Source organism: Teleopsis dalmanni, chromosome 1 (genome assembly GCF_002237135.1).
Source record: "Teleopsis dalmanni isolate 2A chromosome 1, ASM223713v2, whole genome shotgun sequence".
In the NCBI taxonomy this organism is placed as follows: domain Eukaryota; kingdom Metazoa; phylum Arthropoda; class Insecta; order Diptera; family Diopsidae; genus Teleopsis; species Teleopsis dalmanni.
The window spans coordinates 153,217,030-153,228,451 of NC_051846.1; positions in this window are offsets into that span (position 1 = coordinate 153,217,030).

Sequence of the window (11,422 nt, forward strand, 5' to 3'; positions counted from 1 at the left end):
TGTTGACTGTTTTACAGCCTCCGCAGCAATATATGAGCAGCATTTTTATTGTTGCCCGGTAAATATAAGAAATTGTGCTTTATTCTCGTCTAAATGGGAATCACAGTAAGGCTGTCAAAAAGCAATAATCATCAATTCTGATTTTTAGCAAATTCTTTTATATCTTTATTTATTTATTTATTTTTATTTAAGAACATTATTTGATTTCAATTTGATGAGTATTTATGTGCGATGCGATGTATGTTGCTAAAATCAAGGATTATGATAGAGAAATTGTGAGAAATTCTATTTGAGGTTATTTTTTTCTTAATTTTTACAAAATATAATGTACAGTTGTTTATATATCACCTTTTTGAGTAGTGTAATTGTTCAATGCATCCCTATTCCAGTTGACTTATCGTTCTTTGAAATCAGGACACTGCCAAGTTCGTAGACTTATGGGATTCATTTTCTTCTACTTAAGTAAGACTTTATGTCTTTTCAAAGTGACACTAATTGTGCGTTAAATAGTTCAGACTTCTAAGGTGGTAGTGCTGGTGTGACATCCAGTCATTATTCCGGTACCGCAACAAGCCATTATTTGTGTTTAAGCGAGATTTGGTACATAAAGCCACTACTTCCACCTAACCTTAACTATTATTATTGAGAGATGTTATAATTATTTTTGTGTCTTTCAAAAAAAGAGACGCATGAAATTGAGTTATACTATAGACTGACTTTATTAAAAACAAAATAAGCTTAGGAACTAAGCAATTTGTGTAATATATGTATAATTTATTTTGTGTAATATACATTGTAACTTACAATACTATAAATATATAAATTGTAAATAAAATAGAGTTCATTGATAAACTATATAGTGCAAAAGTCTCATTTTTTAAATTATTTCAGCTAAGCATGTTGTAGTAGTAAAAATTGATCTTGGCGTTTCCATTAATCTAAGAAATATCACTAGTCTATACAAGCTTTCATTTCTTTCTTCCGGCTAAATTATGATTTACTTTATCATCGCAAATAAGCAGCAGGGCTTATTAGCGGCACAAACCACTCCAACAAACACTTACCCTGCGAAGTCCACTTCGAAGAAAAAATCGATGTCATCGGTGGCCTCGCTCGGTATTAAAAACTTTCGACTTGAACGTACCTTGATCAAGCTCTTAGTACTTTTCAATGTAGTTGTGCTAAGGATTAACATTTTTGTACAGATATCGAGCTCTGATAATGTGAAACAATCGCGATATCTTATGGGATCGCTTACCTTATGGGGTGATCGAACGCTTCTTTGACATTGATAAAACTATGATATGAGGTCCATGGTGTATTCATGAACTGTATTTAGAATTCTTTACAGTGTAAATATTTGGTTAATGATAGAGTGTACTGGTCGAAAACCCTAAATACAGGTCGAAAAATCCCTCATCCCTAAATTAATAAAATGTAAAGTCACCGAAGTTATATTCTAATTGTCTCTTCATAAGAACTTACAAGGGTACATTTCAGAGCTAACCTTAAAAATCTTTAAATATTGATTAAAATAAGAATATTTAAGATGCCAAATGTTAAATTTAATGTGAAATTCCAAATTTAATAAAGTAATGATGTTTTGTGTAGTTATTTCTAAAGACACTTGATATAAAAGTACCATAAGTTATTGAAAAGTTTTTTCTACGTTATGTGCATACCTTTATTAATTTGAAATATGATTATTCTTATTATGACACAGTTATGATACACTAATGGATCATTTACCACAAACCTAAGCAATAAACGATAGAACGATAATATGGTTATCCTTAAACAACGATATTTTATTACTACTTTAAATTGATGGTGTGGAGATTGACAATCTTGAAGTATCAGTGTTCTATATTAATGGAAACTAGTCTACATTTATTATATTGCGGTAACTACTTATTATATATAACTTATTATATATCGTAGATTGAAATCTATTAATTTTTTCTTGCTCCTAATTTGTGCATAAAAATGGTTAATTAACAAAAATTATTGTTAATTTTTTTTGGTTTTTGGGATTCAGAAAAATTTGATTATTTTATAAATGATAAAAAAAAATATTGTTCAAGGGTGTTTTCTCTTTTACTCCATTGAAAAACAAATTAAAAACTATCTCCAAATGATTTTAAAGAAATAAAAGATACACCACAGAATTGCTGTCCTCTTCAGTAGCTATCAATGAAGTCTATCGAAATCTTTAAAATAGCATAAAATTTTTATATGCAAAATAATGGAAATAATTTAAATATTTTTTATTTAATTTTTTAGAAATTTTTTAAAAATTTCTTTTAAGATAATAGGTTGAAGCGCGTGTATATGTCATTTGGGTGTTTTTATTTCAAACATTTTAAGGTTGAATTTGCAGGAAAGCAAAGCGCAAACACGTGCCGTTTGATCTTTTAACGGCTCTTGATTTTTTATATTTTTCCATACAACTAAGTCATGATACAAAAAAAATAACTCTGGGGAGAATTTCTTTAAAGAAATTTGAAGAAAAATTACATGACATTAAAATAATCAGTTAATTGTGCTTAAAAGTTGGTTGTCAGTTTAATTGATGAGAACAAAACGATAATGGTATAAGGTATAAGGGAATTCCAAAAAAACATTTAAGATTGGAAAAATCAAAACCACTTAAAATTTACTCAAAGAAAAATAATAGAATTTAGTGTTTAGATAGTTTTTTCAAAGACTTACATATTCTTTTATTAGTATCTGTTAAAGTCAAATCAAGAATTCTGGAACGTTCGCTATTTTTAACACTGAAAATCAGAGTGGTAGTATACATATATATATTGGCTCAAGACTCAGACAATAAAAGATAAAATATTTATGAAAAGGTCCTGAAACACATAAAGTCGAAAAATCCCTCAACTTTATTTCCTATAACAGTTATTTCGGTTATTGAAAATATACTTCACAATAGAACTTTTTTTATTAATATATCATATTTAAATTTCACATCATATGCTTATAAAACTAAAATATTCAATAAATTTCTTATATCGATAAGTTTACTGTTTCATTCCCTTCATTTAAATAAATATTTCACATCATAATAACCCTTTAATATTTAAATGTTTAATAAATCTCGTTTATTCAGACTTTCCTTCATTTAAATGAATATTTTCCATCTAAGTAAAACCTTATAGTACACAACAAAACATTGTTGTTATTGCAAATTTGTATTTAATTTTTTGAGAGATTTTGCTTTTGCATTATTGCCTCCATCTGTGTACCTATCTACAAAGCTTTCTTAATTGTCTAGATAATTAATAAATCCTTAATTGTTCGCTACTTCTACTTCTCTTTACTTGATAAATCGCAAGTTAGTGTCTAAAGCATTTTTACTCAATAGTGTCTGTGACCATTTATATGATCTACTGTAAAAGAGGATATAGAGAGAATAAGAGTTTCGTTGATTTCTAATAATAAGTTATTCAGATGACTTTATAGAAGTATACTTTGAAGCCGAACATATTTTTCTGACGGAATATATATTCGCTATTCAAAATGCAATAAGTTGTTATCTTTTCGATGGCCTATTGTACCCCTGATTGAACTTGTGCTGACTTATCTGTTTGACAATTTTTTTACACCATAAAATAATAAAGATATATTTGACTAACGGTTAACATCATGTTGTGAAATCTTTCTTGTCTTATTTCTCTTAAATATAAAAACAGTAAAGAGCAGCAATATATTGCTTTGCATTGATCATGAAGAAACGCTACATAGTTTAGTGGGGTCATATATACGACGTCCAAAAATAGTAAATGTTTTCCAATCTTAATGAAGTTTTAGATAAAATTAAAATTAAACGTTTTTTTAATGTATTTTAATGTATTCTATATTTCGACTCTCCTGGAGATTTCGACTCATCAGGGTCAGGATCAAGATCCGGATCCAAAACTAACAAACATAAATTAATATTAATAAAATCTATATCCAAACGACATTATTTTGATTCTGTTGTCTTTATTGCACTGTGTAATATGTAAAAAAACTAAAATTATTTTTCTCTTCACAAAATAAAAATCAATTACAGGTTTCACTGTGCAATTAGTGTTCATCTTATAAACTTTAGAATACCAATCAATTTAAAATCCTACGTGAGGAAATGTACACGTCACAATCACTCAACATCAACGCGATCAAATCAATCGAAAATATTTGCAGAAGAAGAATTTCAATTGATTTGGCGTCATTACACCGCAGACTTCTGTACTGGGTTTTTTTTTCAACCAAAGAGGAACGTAGCTGTGAACATAAAATTTCACAGGATCGTGAAAGAATTCAAACTGCTTAATACTAAAAACTAAAAAGAAAAGAAAAATAACATTCGACATATTAATTAAATATTTTAAAAATAAAAAATAATTAAAGAAGTCCTCAACTTACACTTTTGATTGCCAGTTTTTACTTATTTTTACCTTTGTGGCATCGAAGTGCCTCTCAATTCTTTCAATGAATCTGTTGATCAGTTTTGATGTTGATTTTAATCCACATTCGATACGGCAACAATTTTTACTTCATCACCGATTCCAGACGCATGCAGGAGCGATTCAAAGTAGCAAAAAGATGCCTTGTGCTTGGCGGCTACGACATGGCGCAGCATGTCTTGCTTTACACAGCCGCTTCAGGCTTCTGTATGTGCTCAGTTTAGCGATAAAAGATCAATTTGGTTGCAATGCGTCACTGATTTAAATCCGATCTGCAAACGATTTGATCTGAGCTGAAACATGCGCACGGAATTTGCAATTATCGAACTTCAAAAAAGTGCGACAGACACAAAAAGAGTGGTAAATGCTGATGGCGGGGAGCTGCTAGAAGAACACATTATGCCTGATGAGCTGAAATGTATGTAACGATCGCTTGATTAATAAATATGTGATCATGAATTGAAGCATTTGCTGCCTGCATAAATACGCATTTAAAGCTTCCAATAGCGGAGAAGTGGGAGGAAAGGTCTCGATGATGTGAAAAGCAAAACATTTGACTGTAATCAAGCCCAGCACAATTGGTTCGTTAAATGATTTTAAATCAAATATGTAAGAACTATTAAAAGAGAATGAATGTAATCAGTAAAGACGGAATTAACAAGAATTAGAAGAGTTTTGTTGGAAAATAAAGTAAAAGATTTTATAACGTTAAAAATAAGAATATTGAATATTACAAAATACATATGGAGATGTCATTAGTGTAACATATATTACTTAAGGAAACTTAGCATCTCGGAAAGGGATCATAAAGATCAAATAGAAATTATTAATATATGGTATATCAGCATCCATTTGTGCGCCGATTTCCTTCCAATTGCACAGCTTCTGCTCCATTTTCCACTCAAATAATTAAACGTATATGGTCTCGGGACAAAACATAATCGAAGCATATAATTCTGATAATACGCACTTTAAATGTCCAATGAAAATACCAAAAAAATTCAATAAAATGGTGTCATTCTGGATATGATATATATTTTTAATATTATTGGCGATCAGCATTAATATCAGCAAAAATAGTTTTAAAATTCACAAGCAAAAGAAATTATTTATTCAATTCGGAATGTAAAAATTATTAATGCAACGCGAAGTTTATTAATATGATATCGTAATCTTTCAGAGAATAATAAGTTGAGATTTTATCACAACATTAATTAAAAAATAATACTCAATATTTCCTTTGATTATCTTTGCAGTTCAAAATATAATATCTTCTAGCTACATAAAGATACTGATCGAAACATTACTCAGATTTGCGGACATTAAAGCCTTGAATTTGCTATCGTAACTTCGACTGCATCTACTGCAAGTATTATGGAATAAGTAGTTTTATTTTTAATGAAATTAAAATGAGAGCCTTATAGAAGGCAAGCTGAAATGGTTGATCAATTCAGAGTGTTTCTTTAAGGTTAAATTCATCAAAAAAACGCAGTATTGAACCTATAAGATACTCAAATAAGTACATCTATCGCATATGCATCAGTATTGAGCAAACATCTAGCACGTATTTTAAGATCTCATTTATTTGGAAAAGAAAATACAAGTTCTATTGGGTAAAATCCCAGTTTTGTAAGATGATGGTTTAACGTACAGTGCCCTGTTAAAATTGCGGTACTAACTCTTAATATATTTTTACTGTACGCATGTATAGTATGTAACTACACAGTTCTTAAGTCGTATTGGCTTGAAACGCTACACAAACGATTTCGATTGTAATGACCTTCATAATTGAGTATAGCATAGATTACCTGCTCCTCATCTTCTGTTCTAATGAGTGATAAGAAACAACCTGCAGCCTTAGCGAGATTGTTCTTTTCTTTCCTAAAATTTCCTGGAAATTTTAGAAAGGTTTCGGATTTATATCTAATTATTTTAACCAAGGATTTTCAACTGAAAAAAACAGAGAACTTTTATTACTGCCTGGCTATCAATCAGGAGGGTTCTGATAGTTACGTTATGGTTGAAGTACATCTTTTTATTATATAAATTTCAGCTAAAATTTTAGTTCTGTTATTAAATAACTCTTTCGAGAATTTCAGTGATGATAACCATTTTAGTGATGAAACCATCCGTTTATCATGTCAGCATGTTCTGGTTACTCTTATATGTTTTAGATACACCCACTCAACTACTTTCATCCCGGTAATATTTACAACGTGTCTTAGCATTTAGTTATGTGTGTTAAGTAACTAATTAATTTAATTTGTGTACTAGCAAAAGACTCACGCAATACAAAAGCTGTGTCCTCGAACTTAAAACTACTTGAAAATATCAATAAAGGCTGTATGAATGTTTAAAAATTCCTTTTTTTGAAAACAAACTTCCTGCTTGCAGCCTAAAAAAATATATTATAAAATAATGTGATTTATGTAGAAACTAACTACTTTTAGAAGTACAAATTGATTCTTCTCGTTGGTAAAATTAAAGTCTCAATTATTAAGAAATTAATATTACTGCAAATACATTAAATCTGCAACTGTTCTCTTAAGAGTGCTTTTTTTTGGCATTACACTACTTTGTAACAATAGTCTCCTAAACCAATATGTTTTACTCGATGTAATGAAACGGTTCTGCAATGCCTTTTGAGATGATCGTATATTAATTTATCTACTTGTATGTTTCATGGTCAATTAGGCAGTTTGTGAAGACTATATATTTTTTTTGTTTGTTAGTTCCATGTCAAACCAAAGTCCAATTAACTCTATATATTCATATAAATCTCACAATCTCATTATCATACTATATATCTCATACGTCATGATATAAATATATTTGTCAAACAATCAGTTCCATGAAAAAAACTCTTCTCCATACATACTCAAGCTTAAGTTCATCTTCAGTATTTAAAATTAAAATGTATATCTATGAAAATATTGAAATACTTTCACTTATCTTAGTTTCTATCTTTCCAAACTTCATTTCTGAAGAAGTCCTAGTATTTCCAATGCACATAAGTTTTGCAGCTACAATTCAATCATCTATCTTCATATATCATGTAATATATTATAATTTTAAGACTATTTTAATTCTACTCCACCACCTTACTTTCTGCGTAAGGACATATATCAAACTTACTTTATCGACCAAACATAGATAGATGCAAATAAATAACTTTGAGGGTATTTGATGCAAACAACGGAAACCAGAACAAAGTACATAGTGGCCATTATTGCCACATTGTTCCTGCTGTTGCTCCTGCTTCAAACAAAGGACATCATAATTCATAAGCTGCATGTAAATTTCACATCTTATTTTCACTTCCACTTTCATTTCTTTTTATTTTTTTTCCTAATTCTTCCATTACCCTTAAGGGTAAACCATTTGCTGCTAAGTATTCATACCTATCCTGCTTTATTGCTATCTTGCAGTTGTAGTCCTTTTAACCTGTATCTAATGTTAATCATGAAAAATATTATCCGCCGCTTTAACAGTTAAATTAGCGTATTTTCCCCCAAATATTCAAATTTTTTTTTATAATTTAAAAAATTTTACTCAAAATTTATTTGATATACGATTTTTATTTTCAGGACTTTTTGTAATTTTTTCTACTTTTTCGTTAATTTATGAAAAACCGCCTAAGGTCACAGAAGAGGGTGGTTTTACGCTTCCGCGTTGCTAACGCAAATACAATTTCCATTAAATTTGTGCCTATTGATTTTAGGGATTTTTCACAGGTTTTCCGCCTTAATTCAACTTGTTTTTTTCCTGTTCTCTGAATGTCCTTTATAGAAAATTGCATTGCCCTCTTATAGTAATTAGAATTCTTTTTTCTTATGTACCACATTTTTTAATTGCAAATATTGCTTCGAGGAAAAATCTTCTAAAAGTATTCCTTGTTGAGTTTCGAATTTTTTTTTTCAATTTTCTTCCTTGTTTACATAATTTTTTCGTTTTAACGCGTATAAATGAAAATTTTTTTTTTTTAATAAATTTTTTTTTTTTTCGAACCACAGATACTTCTATTCAAACAACTTTATTGAACAAAACTCCATAGAAGGAACTTGAAAGCACATATGTGCTCTTACTTCCAAAATGCAACAAGTTCATGTTATGAATTCATCCAAGTTTCATAAATATTACGTTTAGTTAAACGCACGTATGTAAAACCACGTCTAATGCCAGTCATAGCGCCGGTAAGTATGCAATGATTCTATAAACATTTTAAATCCTTATTAAGTTTGCACAATGCAATTTGTTTTGAATGTTATCGGTAAACTTTTCCAATATTCCGTACGTGCAACCATTATGAGGCAAATATTTGCACTTCAGTCGAGCATTTCAATGATTTTATTATCTCAGTTGCAATCATCGGGAACGTGAATAATAACTGAAATTGGCTCAGGTTTGGTTATTGTGGAAAGTTTGTATTGGCGAGAATTAAGTGATTGCTGAATTGTGACGACATGGGTACTTGATATTTGTTTATAATTCATAAATATAAATGAATTTAATTAGTATAATTGTAATATAAACCATTGAATAACCATGAAGGCTATTAATTGGTTATTATAAGATCTTTTTATCATAAACTTTGGCATGAAATATTCCAGTTATGTTTAAATTAATAATAGCTATGTTGAAAGTGTTAAAAGGCTTTTTAACTATGAAATTTATTATATTCTATATAGCTTCATTTAAAACGAATTTCAAAGGAATGACATTAGTTAGTACGGGTGCTTACAGCAAAAAACCCAGCTATATTGACTTCTAACCACAGATTTAAATAATTTTAGAGTTTCGCAAAAATTTATCATAAAAAAAATTATAAAATTTCAAAAGGATACTCTTTTCTTTAATGATTGTTATAAAAAGGATCTAATTATTTTATAAGGAAAGTATATAAGTACCTATTATATGCAATAACTTAACAATATAAACCAAATATTTAAGTTAAATTTCATTAATATAAATTATGACATTTTTAATATATTATTAACTTGCTTTCTTAATCGCTGATAAGAAGCCGTTATAGGGGTTTGGCCTTAGTCAGAACTCCTCTCCAAAAACTTTTGCTGAGTGCACGCCTTCTACAGTTCTATACATCAAGCTAGGTTAATGCTCCTTTGACATCATCACTCTACCGAGGATATGGTCCGCTTTTACTCCTTTTTCCTCCACTTACCATTTCAAGCACCTGTTTTGTTTTAGTATCGTCATTCCTTCTCACGACATGCCAAAACTAGTGAAGCCACTAGTTGTAAATACTCTGAATGATAATGATGTCGTTATCAAGCTCCTACAGCTCCTGATTCATTGGAATTCGGTAGTCATCACCATTTTATAGACGATCAAAGATCTTGAAAAGAACTTTTTTCTCGAAACTTCACAAAACTGTTTTATCACTCTGTGCTAGTGTCCACACATTGTGTCATGCAGAAGATCAGGCAATATGAGCGACACACAGAGCGTACGTTTTATCAATCGAGACAGAGAATTCTACATCCCAAATGTCTACTAAGCCATAGTAGTATCTTAAGTTAAAATAATAGAAATAACCTATAAGTAAATTGTCTGATATGCAGACTTACATAATTGTTGTTCGTTGGTAAGATAAATGGAATCCTTGAAAGATTCGAGAGTATAGTCTCCCGTCATCACCTCTGCATCCGGTGTACGTTTCTACCAGTAGGTGACATATATTTTTTTTTATGTCTTACTAAATAATTGTTGTGACTGATGTTAAAGAAGTTTGTTTCTTTAAATAAGTTTAAATCTAGTATTAATCATATTAATTAATTTTAATTTAATTTCTAAAATATTGTTTTTAAACATATTTGAATATTTTTCTTTATATATATTTTTATAAATATGTTTATGGTAAATGCTTGTGCATTAACTAATGATGTTCAAATATAAGATATAATATCAAAAATACAAATGTGTTTATTTACAGTCAAAGTTACTTCTCCTTCCCAAGTTCCTTTCAACACAAATACTGATTTATTGCTTTACTTCATCAAAATGCCTATTGTCGAAGAGATTAAATCCTTTCCTCTTCTCTAATACTCCACTCTTCTGCCGCCTTTCAAACTTAAATGCAAATGTATATTAATCATATCAAGTCTCATACGCACACATAATGCCAATAAATTTTTCCAAATTGCAGACAATTTAACTCCAAGCAAAAATTTATTTTCTCATGTAAAAAAAAACATATTCAAATGTGAAAAATGTAGAACTCATAAAATAATAGAAGCGCCTATTAGATAAGCAGCCGAAATATGTGAAGACTGTCTGAAATTGGTAACACAGTATGACGTCACATGTGAGTGTAAGTGTGAGGTCACAGAGTATTATAGAGCATGGTATGAGTGTCGAGAAAGAGTTTATCAATTCTAATCTCCATATCGCAAACATAACCCCCAAAACTGAGCAGTTTGAACTGGAATAAAACGTGTGTCGAATGCTCAATAACATTTGATATCGGTTCAGAGCACATATCGCACATCATCAATACGAGTTGGTGGGGGTTGTGGCAAAATCGAACACAAACCAGAATCCACCCTTCTAAAATCTTGTGAATTCCTTTAAAAATTGTCTGTGTGGTGTGTTTATAATTTTTAAAAAGTGCTAGCGAACTTCCTTTGGCACGACATTTGCATATGGCGTCGCCGATGCGTACAATTTTCAACTGTCAAATTTTATGACATTTCAAGATTTTTTAGAAAATTTATTGCCATTTAGGGATTTTCGGCATTTCGTGAAGTTGTTATTGTTTTTGAATCTTTCTTTCCTTTTTTGGTGGTGTGTTCTTTTCTTGAGATTACTGGTCTTATCGGTGTGTTAAAGAAACCGAATGATTAAAATTTTGTTCAATAGAATTTTTAATTTTTGAAGTATTAATGAATGCATTATTCTATATTACAATGATGTAAAACTAACCTTATTTTTGTCCTTTATAAAAA